At 48.2% G+C, this 13,887-nt stretch overlaps 1 protein-coding gene and 1 long non-coding RNA gene across 10 annotated transcripts in view; one reads left to right on the forward strand and one right to left on the reverse strand.

Annotated features, from left to right (window-relative positions):
- TEAD1 (TEA domain transcription factor 1) overlaps nt 1-13,887 on the reverse strand; it is a 284,516-nt gene that overhangs the window by 252,372 nt on the left and 18,257 nt on the right. The window lies entirely within an intron of this gene.
- Nucleotides 4,257-12,851, forward strand: LOC149128400 (uncharacterized). Its single transcript, XR_016231025.1, has 2 exons — nt 4,257-5,818; nt 8,224-12,851. It is a non-coding gene; the product is annotated as an uncharacterized LOC149128400 (long non-coding RNA).

Consider the following 13,887-nt stretch of genomic DNA (forward strand, 5'->3'; position numbering starts at 1 on the left):
CTGCTCTTTCTGCCTTTCAAATAAATAAAATTTTAAAAAATAAAAATAAATAAAACAGAGCTAACTATCTAACTTATCATTCTACTCTCAGCATTGTTGTGAGGCTCAAATAGGACAGTGAACTTGACCACAATACATTTCAGACCTCAGCACTCAACAGGTGGAAACCACAAAGCCAAACAGAGTGGTGCTGGGGGCTGAGTCTGGAGAAAGTGCCCAGGGAAGAGAGAGAGGAACTCCACTTAACTTTGTCCATGATGTTCCCAGATATTAATGTCCAGGTCAGTTTCTCAGCCCACACAGCAGCAGGCAGGCACCAGCCCAGGACACTCAAGGTTGTTCCTGCACCAAAGGCAGAAGACACACAGAATGGTCCACGGGGCAGCCCTGGAGAAATGACAGTGGAACTCACCATTCCTGGGCATACCATGGATAAACAAGTACACAGAAAAATAACGCCAGTTGGCTCTATCTCCTCCAGCAAAGTGATAAAGCCTATGAGTAGAACAGAAGAAAGTTCTGGAACCAATTAGAGAGCTGGGGGTAGAAGGGGGTGCAGAATAACCCACCTGGGGAGCTTTGAAAAGCAGCCTTCTGCAGTTTCCTCCTGTTGCAAATATCTGTCTACATTTCTCACATCATTTTGTCACAGGCTACACGGGGTTTCTTAAACACTCATGTTCTTTGTGTTGAGCGTCATCAATATGTCCAGGAAACCATAAAGACCAGCAGCTCATTTCCATATGTCATTTCTTTACTTCAGCTTCAACAGGAACTCGGGACCTCCAGCCTGCATCTTCTCTCCTGGCCCACCCCCACCTCACTCCAGGACATCGCTTCCCACTGGCACCTGGAGGTCCCCGAGGGTCCCAAGCAGCCTTGAATCCTCCTCCACCTCCTCCTGTAAATCCTCAGCACCCAGCCCAGATGGTGGCAAACAGAGCACTGCAACTCACAGCACCTTCAGCGCCTCACTGATGCTGGCTTACCCCGTCTGGCTTCCCAAAACGTTGTTCAAAACAAAGCCCTAATTTCAGTTTAACATCTGAATTACTGTTTTGTTTGCTGCAGGTTCCTGAAAGGCAAAAGCCCTCAACACCCCCAAACAAGAGCTACCAAAACTCACAGTACTCCAAAGTAGTGTCCTCTTCCTTCAACCAACATTTTTTGGCTGATTTTCAATAGTCTTAAAAGCTGATAAGCCAGACAAAGCCTTCCTTTCAAGAAAGAAAAAAATCTAAGTAAACAATTCCCAGTGTTCACTAAGAATTTAGACTCTAAGAACACAATCTGTCCACACAAGGATAAATGCAGTTTTATTAAAGAAAACATAGAGCCTTACAGCCACTGTCCAAATATTGTACACTACACACAGGAAGAATCAAACCTCAGGGGCTGGCGCTGTGGCACAGCAAGTTAAGCCACCACCTGCAACACCAGCATCCCATATGAGAGCCGGCTCAAGTCCTGGCTGCCCCATTTCCTATCCAGCTCCCTGCTTACGTGCTTGGACCCTGCCACCCATGGGGGAGACCCAGATAAAGTTCTGAGCTCTTAGCTTCAGTCTGGTCCAGCCCTGGCTATTATAGCCATTTGGAGAGTGAACCAGTGGATAGAAGATTGATTCATATTCTCTCTCTGTCTCTCTGTCTCTCTCTCTCTTCCTGTCTTTCAAATAAATATTTTTCTAAAAAGTTAAACTCAAAATTCGAAGGGGATGGGATAACAAGGCTCCCTGAGGGGAACCACTATGACTTTGCTCACAAGCCAAACTACTGACAAGCTTGCTCAGAGAAGAGAAGAAACCCCCCACCCCCAGTCTGACTTGGTGTTATCAATCTCCCTAACCATCAAATACACACACACAATAATCTCCAGATTCAAATTATCGGGATCTGAGTCCCGATAATTCTGCACACACACTGCCCATTTTTAACTAGACAACCAGAGAATTCACTCGTTCCATCTCCTTCAAGAACTATGTATGGAATATCCATCCATATGCCTGGGATTTCCAACACAGTCACAGAACCCTCCCCTGGTGAGGCTTATAACCAAGTGGATAAATCAGTTTTACTGAAAGCAATAGACAGAAGGCAGCAGTACAGAAGAATAAGCAGAAAATCTTTGAATCGAAACTCAACGAAAGATACAACTTCCAAAGTGCCCATTGCAAAAGCTGGCATCCAAGTTACCAAAAAATACTCCCAAGTACTAGTGCATATAACTGAGAAAAGGCAAAACTATTTTTAAAAAATGGAATGCTAAAGTAATATACAACCTTCATGCAAACCATTAAATACAACATCTGAGGGGCTGGGTGTGATGCTGTGGGTTAAGCCACCACTTGCAGTGCTGGCACCCCATACTGGAGTGCCAGTTTGAGTCCTGGCAGATGGAAAATCCACCTCCCCAACCCCCGATGCTCTGTCTCACATAATAAGTAAAATTTCTTAAAATAATAAAAAAAGCATCTGAATTTTTTAAAACCAGACTCTTTCTAAAAATTCATTAAATAAATGCAAAAACCAATGAGAAAAGTCAGGGGAAAAATCCTTAAGAGAATATTAACAGGAAATAAGTAGCTATATTGGATATTAGAGCATATTTTAGGGACTGACATTGTGATACAGTGAGCTAAGCACACCAGCATTCCATATCAGAGTTCTGGTTCAAATCCCAGCTGTCCTGCTTCAAGTATAGCTTCCTGCTAACGTGCTTGGGAATGCAGTGGAAGATGTACTTGCTACCAACTTAGGAAACCAGGATCGAGTTTCAGGCTCTGGCTTCAGCCTAGACCAGACCTGGATATTGTGACCATTTGGGGAGTGAATTAGCAGATGGAAGATTCTGTCATTCTGCCTTTGAAATAAATAAATAAATATTTTACATATATATATATATATATACACACACACACAGAGTTTATAGAACCACAGTAATTAGCAAGTGGAAATGGAATATATTCAGTATTTAGATCCATGGAGAAAAGATAAATAGTGCTGGGAAAAATGACCAGCCATGAGTTCTAGATCCCTACCTCACTTCCTATACCATTCCAAATAAAGTCTAAACATAATTTGTTATATAAAGTACATTGTGATCTGCAATTTTGAGAAATACTTTTTTCCAATAATTTCAGTGTAGTATTCTATTTATTTGAAAGGCAGATAGACTGAAAGACAGCAAGAGATGTCTCATCAACCGGCATATTTCCCAGATGCCCACAATAGCCAGGGCTGGGCCAGGCCCAAATCAGAAGCCACAAACTCAAAGTCTCCCACATGGGTGGCAGGAACCCAACTACTTCAGCCATCATCTGTTGTCTCCCCTCCCAAAGCGTGTACTGGCAGGAAGCTGGAATCAGGACAGCAGGCAGGACTTGAACCCAGGCATTCCCATATGAGATGCAGACATCCCAAGAGGCATTTTAACCACTACAACAAACACCTTCCCAAGAGTAGAGGAGCCTAAGTATATAAATAAAGACCTGGAAACCATAAAGGAATGCAATAAATCTAGCTTACAATTTCTCAGGGAAAAGTCAAAGGGCAAACCTGGAAAGCATTAGTGCTATTTCCCTACCTCACACCCCTTGGATCTTCACTGAGGAAAGACAATGCTTCGCAAAATGTAATGTGCATACTAACCACCCAGGATCTTGTGAAAATGCAGATTCCAACTCAGCAAACCTAGGATGAGGTCTTACATAGTTCCTGCTTTTTTTTTTTAATTTTTATTTTTATTCATTTGAAAGGCAGAGAGAAAGAAACAGAAATCTTCTATTTGCCAGTTTACTCCCCAAATGCCCACCACATCTAGGGCTGGGACAACATGCCAAAGGCTGGAGACATAAACTCAATCCCAGTCTCACGTTTGGGCAGCAGCGACTCAACTACTTGAGCCATCACCTGTTGCTTCCCAGGGTGCACACTAGCGGGAAGCTGGAATCAGAAGTGGAGCCAGGACTCAAACTCAGACACTCAGACATGGGATGAGGCATCCCAAGCAGCATCTTAACTGCTGCTACCTCTGGATTCTACGTTTCCAACAAGTACCCTGTATATGCCAAGTAGCTAAATTCTATGGAACAATTCTAAGTAAACGGACCCGGGGCTAAACTGAGTTAGAGTCAGATACTTTACAAAAATCACCTGGCAGTTTCAGCACACTCAGCTCCCACTCTGTAGCCATTCTGACTGAGAAGACTCAAGGTGGAGAGCAAGAATCACTATTATTTTCAACTCCCTGACTAGCAAAGACCATCAGCCTGGTTTGAAAACCAGTGAACAAGATCCTGAGTCCATTCCTGCTTTTAGGCAGAAATCTGTCTGCACTAAAAGCTGAAAACCATTCCTTTGCATCTCCAGACCCCACCTGCCCTCCTTTCCACTACCCCCAGGTCACCTCCCCAACCTTGACTTAACACATTCTTCTCCCAGACCAGGGGCTGACAGCAGCAAAGGGGGGCCAGAGCCAAGTGGTATTGGGGGGGGGGGGGGCTCCTCATCTCCCACTTTTCAAAAGAAGCTGATTTGAGGGATAGATGTGCTAACCCATTGAGAGAGTTGGTGCACTGCACAACATCACAAGAGTATGAGCTATGTTACAGCCAGAAACTGGCTCTGCAGAGCCAGGACCTTCCAGTCCACACCCTCTCCCTTTCCCAAGCTCCTCTCAACTTAGAAAACAACTTTGTATATTTCCACTTTCTAAATATCCAAACTAAACTTTACGGGCCCAGCACAGAATGTTGTATTCAAGCCTAAAAAATTATTTCAAATTTGCAAAACACACCAAAAATAGAATATGCAGGTACTTCAAAAAGTTCATGGAAAATGCATGCCATGAAAAATTTCTATGCATGGATTTTTTTTTAAATTTTTTTATTTGAAAGGCAGAGTGACAGACAGATGGAGAGAAAGAAACTTTCCATCTGCTGTTTCACTCCCCAAATGGCCACAACAGCCAGGGTTGGGCCATGCTGAAGCCAGGAGCTGGGAACTCCGTACAGATCTCCAACATGGGTGACTGGGGCCTAAGCACTTGGGCCATCTTCTGCTGCCTTCCTAGACATATCAGCAGGGAGCTAGATAGAAGCAGAGTATTCAGGACTCAAACTAGCTCTCCAATATGGAATGCCAGCGTCCCAGGCAGTAGCTTAACCCACGGTGCTGTAACAACAGCCCCCAGCAAACGGAAAACCATTTTAAAAATTTACACCAAAATAAACTCAGCTTTCAATTCCATTTCCCACTTAACATTTCAAAGTACCCTCATGCATGTCTAGCTAAGGTACACATGAGGATTTCTCCCCTCCAAAAAAACTGTCTTAAATCATTTGTACTCTTCTGTTTCAGAGCCTCACCGCACTCCCCCTACACCCCCCACCCCAGGAGCAGTGGAGGAAGCAGGCGCTTTGTGGTGGACACCATCCCCATGGGCACACAACTTACTGGTCTCCTCCAGAGGCGCTGGTTATTGAATCCATTTGCTAATAAAACGCCAGTGAGCAGTGAGACTCCCCGACGGAGGCAGCGTCAGCGTGTGCACGATGTATTTATCAGATTTATCTTCAGGAGGCATTTGCCAGAGGTCACCCAGAGCATGCCTTCCGCCTTGCTCAGAGATGGGAGGGGAGGAGGCCAGGCGGCAGGGCCACCAGACAGGACACTCAGGTCTAATGACACACCTGGCCTGCCTCTTCCCAGGTGCTCAGCCAACCGGGGATGAGTGGGGAAATTCCTCACCTGCCAAGCTTGAACCTAGTGCCAGGCAGGACATTCACAAGGCACACCAGGCAGCAGATAGGCCTTAGGTGTTGCTCCCCCTCTTCGTGGAGGAACGACACAGGACCCTGCGCTGTTCTTTCTGTCTGCTCGGCCCTCCCCGGGTTTGCTGCTGGTTCTTCCCGGGTTGGCTACTATCCCTTCCACCTCCGTGGAAGGGCAGTTCCCCCTGGCCACATTCCCCACTTCCGCAGGGGAGCGGCACACCGCCGGCTGGCTTTCTCGGGGGCTGCACGGGTGTTCCTTCAGCTAGATGTTCCCCATAGATGTTCCTGGTGCATGCCGTCTCTCTCCTCCTTTATAGTCCTCCTCCGCCAATCCCAACTCGGCTGCCCACACGCCGAGTACGCTGCTCTCCTCCAATCAGGAGCAAGTCCTACAGTTTATTAGTTGAACTGGAGGCAGCTGTGCGGAAGCTGTTTACTTCTCTCCCAACGCCATATTGGGGGAGAGCAGATGCATAGAATAAGTCTTAATTCCAGTAACTTAGTCTAGTCCGGTTTGCTCCCCACAGATCCCCCTTTCTTTTTATTTTTTGGCGTTGATACGCGCCTGTCTTCGGTGTCCCGCGGCACACACTCTGCTCTACTTGCTAGAGTTGCCACAGGCTCTTACAAGTCCTATCCATCAGGCAAACCGAATCCGGGCCCTCTCTTCGCCATGTTGTGAGGAGGTTTTTAGGCGCTGATGCATGCCTGTGTTCGGTGCCCTGCAGCGCATGCTCTGCTCTGACTGCAGGGGCTTACAAGCTCTATCAGGCAAACCGAATCCAAGCCTTCTCATTGCCTTTTTGTGGGGAGGCCTTACTGATGTTAATTCGTGCCTGTCTTCGGTGACCTGCGGCGCATAAGCTGCTAGCCGCCGCAGGTGCTCATCGTGCTCATCGCCTCACTTAATCAGGCAGACCGAATCCAAGCTCTCACATTGCAGTGTTGTAGGGAGGCCTTTCTATTTCTCTATCTCCGGGCATTCCTATTTCTCCCATTTTACTTCTATCTTCCAGCATTCCTATTTCTCTTTTACTTCTAAACTTCTGTTTCTCTTATCCCTGCGGCTTCCCGGCGCCTCGCCCTGCCGGCAGCTTCACGGCTCCGCGCAGCTTCCCGGCGCCTCGCCCCGCCCCGAGGCTGCTTCTCGGCGCCTCGCCGGCTCTGAGCCGCTTTAGCCCGCGCCTCTCTCATCTGCGCAGCTTCCCGGCTTTGTGCGGCTTGGCTTCGCGCGCTCCGCGGTCTCCACGCCCTTCGCGTCTGCACCACGGCCTCGCGCCAGCCCCGTTCCCTATCTATTCACGCCCCGTGCTCTCTCTGCACGCGACGGCTTCCGCGAGTAACACAGCGTAGCTTACGTGTCCGCCACTAGCATTCAATCTAAGTTCCCCGGGCTAGCCTGGCGAATTCAACCCAGCATACGTCTCCGCCCCACGGTTTGGCTTCCCGTCCTTTGCTCCCCGGGCTAATCAGACGGATCCCAATCTGGCTTACGTTTCAGCTTCTGGTTTCAACTTTTCGCCCCCCATTCCCGGGCTAACTTGAGAACCCCAAAGTGGCTTCCGTTTCCGCCTTGGCCTGCCCCCCGCGGCTTCAATTTCCCTAACATTTTTCTCTACCCGGTATGTTTCCCCAAACTTTCCTCCAACGATATTCCTCCCTCATTTCTCCTGGCCTCTCCCCACAGTCCGCGTCCGAGTCTGTTTGTTCTAGCTTTCACTTTCGCTTTCGACCTTAGAGATTTCTCCCAGCTTCCCCCTGTAGTCCGTATCTGAGTCTATGCCTAGGCTTTCAATAGCTTCTTCCGGCACCCTTTTCGTCCGGCTTTTCCCTAGGCTGTTTGCTAGTCTCTCTCTCCGGTAATTTCCCATTTCTTCCCGTTTCTTCCCTCCTAAGTTTCCTATCCGTTCTAAGTTTCCTATCCGAGTCAGGTTTCCTATCCGAGTCACGGCACCATTATGTCGCTCCCCCTCTTCGTGGAGGAACGACACAGGACCCTGCGCTGTTCTTTCTGTCTGCTCGGCCCTCCCCGGGTTTGCTGCTGGTTCTTCCCGGGTTGGCTACTATCCCTTCCACCTCCGTGGAAGGGCAGTTCCCCCTGGCCACATTCCCCACTTCCGCAGGGGAGCGGCACACCGCTGGCTGGCTTTCTCGGGGGCTGCACGGGTGTTCCTTCAGCTAGATGTTCCCCATAGATGTTCCTGGTGCATGCCGTCTCTCTCCTCCTTTATAGTCCTCCTCCGCCAATCCCAACTCGGCTGCCCACACGCCGAGTACGCTGCTCTCCTCCAATCAGGAGCAAGTCCTACAGTTTATTAGTTGAACTGGAGGCAGCTGTGCGGAAGCTGTTTACTTCTCTCCCAACGCCATATTGGGGGAGAGCAGATGCATAGAATAAGTCTTAATTCCAGTAACTTAGTCTAGTCCGGTTTGCTCCCCACACTTAGGGAGCCCTTGAACTGTTCCCAGTCCAAGACACAGGCAGGGAGGTAACCCTTCATGCTACTCTCCAGCGAGCTGCACAGTGCAAGGACCAAAACAATGTTCCTGTGGACCCAACACCCACCAGGGAGCAGGGTGCAGGGCAGCTCTGGGTGCTGGAGACAGCAGCGCTGTGTGACAAACAGCAGGCCGCATGCCACCCAACGGAGCAGCCTCTGCTGAGTGGGGCCTCTTCGCATTCTAGAAACAGTTTATTACCCAACACACTAGCCAGCCAAAGATCATTTGGTTTAAATTAACAGAAACTCCCACAATCCTAAAAGAGAGGGAGAAAGGTAAGAGAAAATAGGTTCACTGTAAGGCCAAGGGGTCTATCACAAGACGCCCCAGATAGGAACTGCAGCCAGCCATCCTGAGAGATGGAAACCAGCAAACAGAAAACCATCCAGAAACGCACCTCTCACCTGCTCCTCTACACAGCTGCTCTGTGCCAGTCCTGTAAAGCGGCTGTCGGCCACGCTTCTCCAGACCCGTGGGTCAAACACCCACTCCCCCATCAGCATCTCCCTCAAGTACCGCGGAAGCATCAAAGGCAAACCAGGATTGCGGACTCAAACCCAAAATGCTCAGGAGGCAAAGTTTAACTCAGCCTGGGTCAGATGTCCCTGCTTTGATGCAAACATCAGAGAAACACTGCCTGGGCTGATCTCACTACTGAAACTATCTACCTGTCCGGCAGAGTCACCCAAAACCACAGCGTAGTGACAGCGGCGGAAGGCACTCTGACCTTCTTAAAGCCACAGGGTTTTCCCAAGGTATCAGCATGTCTTCTTATCCTCCCTCTAAGGAAGCCCCGCTCTACAGCAGATCCTCAAATAACAGATAAACATCTTCTGTGTAGCTTGCTTGTTGGTGGCTTGGGTTGGAGAAAGCAAGCATTTTGTTGTTACCAAATAGGAACTTATTTCTGGTTCCTCCTTTTCTCTAGAAAGAGTTCTCAGCAGAAATCTTGCCTGAGACAGGCAGAGCCTGGGGAATACATGGGAAGGTGCTGGTGAGCATGTATGCAGAAGTGGCAGCCAGACGTGACACCAGGAAGACATACACAATACACACCGCACACACAATGTACACACACGCACATACAGACAAGGGTGAGGGCAAGACACAGCACCGGTAAAGCACACATAACACATACCACATGCACACACACACACACATACAAGGGTGGGGATGAGACACAGTACTGGTAAAATACACACAACACATAACAGGCGTGCATGTGCACAAGGATGGGTGCAAGACATAGGCATTGGGAAGACAGGCACAACACATACAGCACACATACACACATACACAAGGGTGGGAGTGAGACACGAAACCGGGAAGACACAAACAACACATACTGCGCATACACACAACACGCACACATACACACACACACACACACTCAAGTTTTCTGGGGCAGCCTCAGAAAGTAAAATAACTGTCCATCCCTCAGAAGAACCTGTTCAACATAAAGGCTAACGGAGGCTCCTTCCTTACAAAGGAAGCTGGATTTTTCATAAAATAGCCCCAAAGAGTCCATCAGTCTGGATCTATTTCACCTCAAGCAACAAACACATTCCTCACAGATCCTGGGCCGCTCTGTGTGGCTGCTAATAAGATAATCTGTTACGGGAGGCTTGCAAATCCATTTACATTGATTTTAATTAATGAATCAATCCCTGGCCAAGGACAACTCAGTTCAGGGATAGTAAGCAATTCAAGATTCAGCCTCTACTCCCAGCCTGAAATCTACATAAGAGAGAAGTTAACTCTCAGATCAATGTTGGACAAATAAAAATAACTGGATTTGTACCTCTCTCAAGGTAAGGCAAAATCTCCTCCAAGTTTAGGCAATAACACTTGAGATGTTAATAAGAGGAATATATTTTCACAGAAATTTCCAAACAAACTCACCTAAAACTAAAGAGCTTTTTGGTACCAGCCCAAAATCTGGAAAACCTGAGGTCAGAAATGATGATTCCCAGTCAAACCTCTAAAATCAAAATGAACCCAGCTTCCCCAATGGCTTTTTAATCTGGACTGAAGTCAAACAGAAAAGTACCCAAACGCAAAATGTAAATGACAAGTAAGAGCAAAGTGGCGCTCACCTGCCTGGCTGTGAGCTGCATCGGCCATGCTTCATTAAGAAGCCAGGGAAACTTTTGCACTTGCTTTTATTGTATTCCCTACAAAGGCTGAAAAAGAATTTGACCTTTCTGAGCCACTGCCAGCTATGAACTGGAAACAGGCTCAATTTAAAAAACAGTATCCACACGCAACTGATTGTCTCAATTTGCATGGCTTCCTTCTGTCTTTCCCCAGAGCCTGTCTCCCCACTCTATTTTCAGATAGCAATTAGAACTTGCAAGGGCTCCACAGAAGCCTAAAACAGGGAGAAAGGAGTCTTCTTGAAATCCTATTTTCTCAAATCCCAAAGTTAGGGAACACAGATGAGTCTAGAAGAACAGTAAGCGCTGACACATGAAAACACACCGCACTCAACTTTAGTTTTTTCAAGATCAAAAAAGCCCGTTAAGTTCACAAGTGAAGCAGCAGTGAGGACCAACTCTACGCTGACAGAAACCCCAACAACCCCGGTCCCCTCCGACCTGGGGAAAATAAACTCAAGTCACAGCAGAGCCAGGACTTGGAGAGGTGACCACACCATGTGCTTCTCCTGACTCTTGAAAATGTTTAACGAAACAATCATCAAATTGATCCGAAGTCAAGAAGACCGGCCTGGAACATTGCATGCAGAAGAACAACATCAACAAAGGCTCTGTGTATAAGGAAGCGAACGGCTGGCAAGTGTGTTGTGTGCGCTTGTTTCTTCTCTCCCCCTCTCTCTGGGCCAGGAGAACAAACAAAAGAAGTCAATTCTTCAACTCTACATATGGAGTCCAGGGCTCCCTTTCCTCCTCGTTCCTGCTGGCACGCCTCAGGTTTTGAGATTCAAGGCACACTACAGTCTCCTGACACACGGGCCACGTGTTTGCTGGGGCACTGCCCCGGACACAGCCCGCCGCCTCTCCCAGCGGAGCAGTGCAGGGCCGCCCAGCAGAGCAGGGTGTGCCAGTGTAGCCTGATATTCAGATCAAGACCACAAATTATAAACAGTTGCAGTGAATTGACTGGAGAGCCTCTGCCCCTCAGACATACATCTCACCGCTTACAAAAGCAGGCAGCAGAACCTAACCACCAACGCAGCCATAGCCAGCACTGGGAAAGGAAGTTATTGAAGCCTGGATTTCCTGCTTCTGCTTGTAGCCAAGAACTATGAGGCTTGTAGTGGTTTCGGGAACTGACTCATCTCATGATTCATGGATAAGATACTGCTTTTAGTATGTTTCTGACCCTATCACTCGGGAACTTCAACACCACTCTGATTTGATACTTCACTCTACTTGCAACCGAATATTCTTGGCAAAACAAATAAGAGGACAACAGCGACTGCAACAATGAAAACACCAGGCCAGGGGCAGGGAGAGTGGAATGTGGGCATCACGTGGGAGGCTGTGATCGAAGCTTAATCTCTGGGCTGCAACATAACAGCGTCCTCTGAACTTCCCCGAAGTGGCTAACAGGTGGGATAAGGTTTATTTTTAGACGTCACTCCCCGAGACATAAAAATAGATTCAGCACAGCAGTATTTTAATTCGGGTCCATCTGGGGCTGTGACTCTAAATACCCACGATGTACAGAAGCACACAGCTATGGATTTAACTGTTACAGATGGAAACCAGGGCAAGTTCGGGGTTAGCTGAGCAGTGAGTAATGGCTAATAAAAGGACTCACACTGCAGCTCTCTCTCTTAAATCATCCTCTGCACGGGGACTCAAAGTGCATTTCCACACTTCTCCACCATGCACACACACATATGCATAGGCACACACGTGTGCACACACCCCTCATACACATTCCAAAGCTCTCTCCAAGGATACAGTCAGAGGCTGCCACTGCTGGCTGTTCCCTGTGGCCTCATCACAGGGAAGCTCCCCCCTCAACCCCCGAGAAAAGGTCTCAAGCCTCCCTCACCCACCAGTCCTCAGACTCTCCCCAGCCCCCGCGACAGGGGACCTGAAGCACAAAGCGCTCCGGGTCTCAACACAAGCCCAGTCGCACAGAGGGAAAGGGGAAAAGGGAAAACAAAAACGCAGGCTGGCCTGCAGGGCAGGGGAGGGTGGAGGAAGCAGTAAGGCCAAAGTGCAGGGGCTAGCTGGCAGGCGCTGCCCGGCCGGGCTCCACCAATGGATTTACAGGCGTGACGTCAGTGGCTCTGGGCCAGCTTTCTCTTTGGTGGCTTTTACCACTTGCTCCTGAAGCCTCCACTGTGTCAGAGAGCCACAGGACCATCATGAAATTCCCTTTGTGAAGGCGAGTTTTCCTCGGGGCACAGAGGCCGGCCTGCCTGCCTGCCTGCAGCCTGGTGAATCCCAGGCCCACCAGGCCGGGCTCCTGCTATGGATGCCAGAGAGGCAAAGGGGAGGGAATTAACCCCACAATACGGTGCCTTCCTTAATACAGAGGAACCATTCAATGGAGCTTGCTGCCCCAAAAAAAAAAAAAAAAAAAAAAAAAAAAAAGACCCTGTGGAGCAGGGGCGGGGCAGGGTGCTGGTGCATTTCTCAGTGGGAACAGTGATGATTCCGGCTGTGCCCTCTCTAGCTGTGGGGCTGTGCAGGCTGCACGGGGAATGCACACGGCTTTGTTTCACCAACAAAACAATCAAGTATGACCGAAGCTGAAACTCCAGGCCTGAAGGCAGTCTCTGAAGGAGCAGGCCTGCTCATCTTTAAAACAAGTCTTTTCTTTTTCTTACTGGCGTAAGTGCACATTCTGGGATGCACCAACATGGGCAGCAAACAATTTCCAAGACAGGAATTACTAAAAATAAGTTTAATAGCAGACTTGTTAAACAAAAAACACTCATTTTAGACTTATAGGCTTTCTCACAAAAGCAAAACAATAGCTGGGTTCTGTCTAGGACGCCAATGCATAAAGCCACCGAAAACTACAAAGCTGGAACTTTTTTTGCTCAGAAAAATAACAGATTAGTGATAAATTCTTTAAATGACTGGGACATTAAATACATTCTATTTCGCACACTTGGAGGAGAGGAAAGTACGGTTCTTAATTCAACCAGTATTTACTGAAACAGATGTGTGTAACTGGCCCCAATACCATCATCAACACAGAGCTTGCAGTCTGCAGGGCTCTGAGGGGTAGAAAGATAAGGAATCTCTCACCTCCTGGGTCTGGGTAGAGGCAAGGACTGAATCCTTGCATGAAGCCTTTGAGGAGAGGCAAAGCGTGACCGTGCCTGACCATTCTTCAGTGTGGTCTTTTTCTTCTGGAGGAAGGGACAAGATGACAAGCAAGAACATGGAAGCTAAAGAGGCCAAGTGTGAGAGAAGGGTGCAAAGATCAAAGGGTTGACAAGGTAGGTGGCATCCATTTCTGAAGATGAGTAGGGATTCTTCAACTGAGCATGGGAAAACTAGGAGAGACTCTCACCCATGCACTGTAGCCTTGAATACCATTTCCCACTCAACCCAGAACTCTGCAGAAATGGTTCAGCCTAAGTCCCAGAACACACAGGCTAGCAAGGAAGCCACCAGAGA

The sequence above is a fragment of the Oryctolagus cuniculus genome, chromosome 1 (genome assembly GCF_051225735.1).
Source record: "Oryctolagus cuniculus isolate XC-2025 breed Fujian yellow rabbit chromosome 1, ASM5122573v1, whole genome shotgun sequence".
Lineage (NCBI taxonomy): Eukaryota > Metazoa > Chordata > Mammalia > Lagomorpha > Leporidae > Oryctolagus > Oryctolagus cuniculus.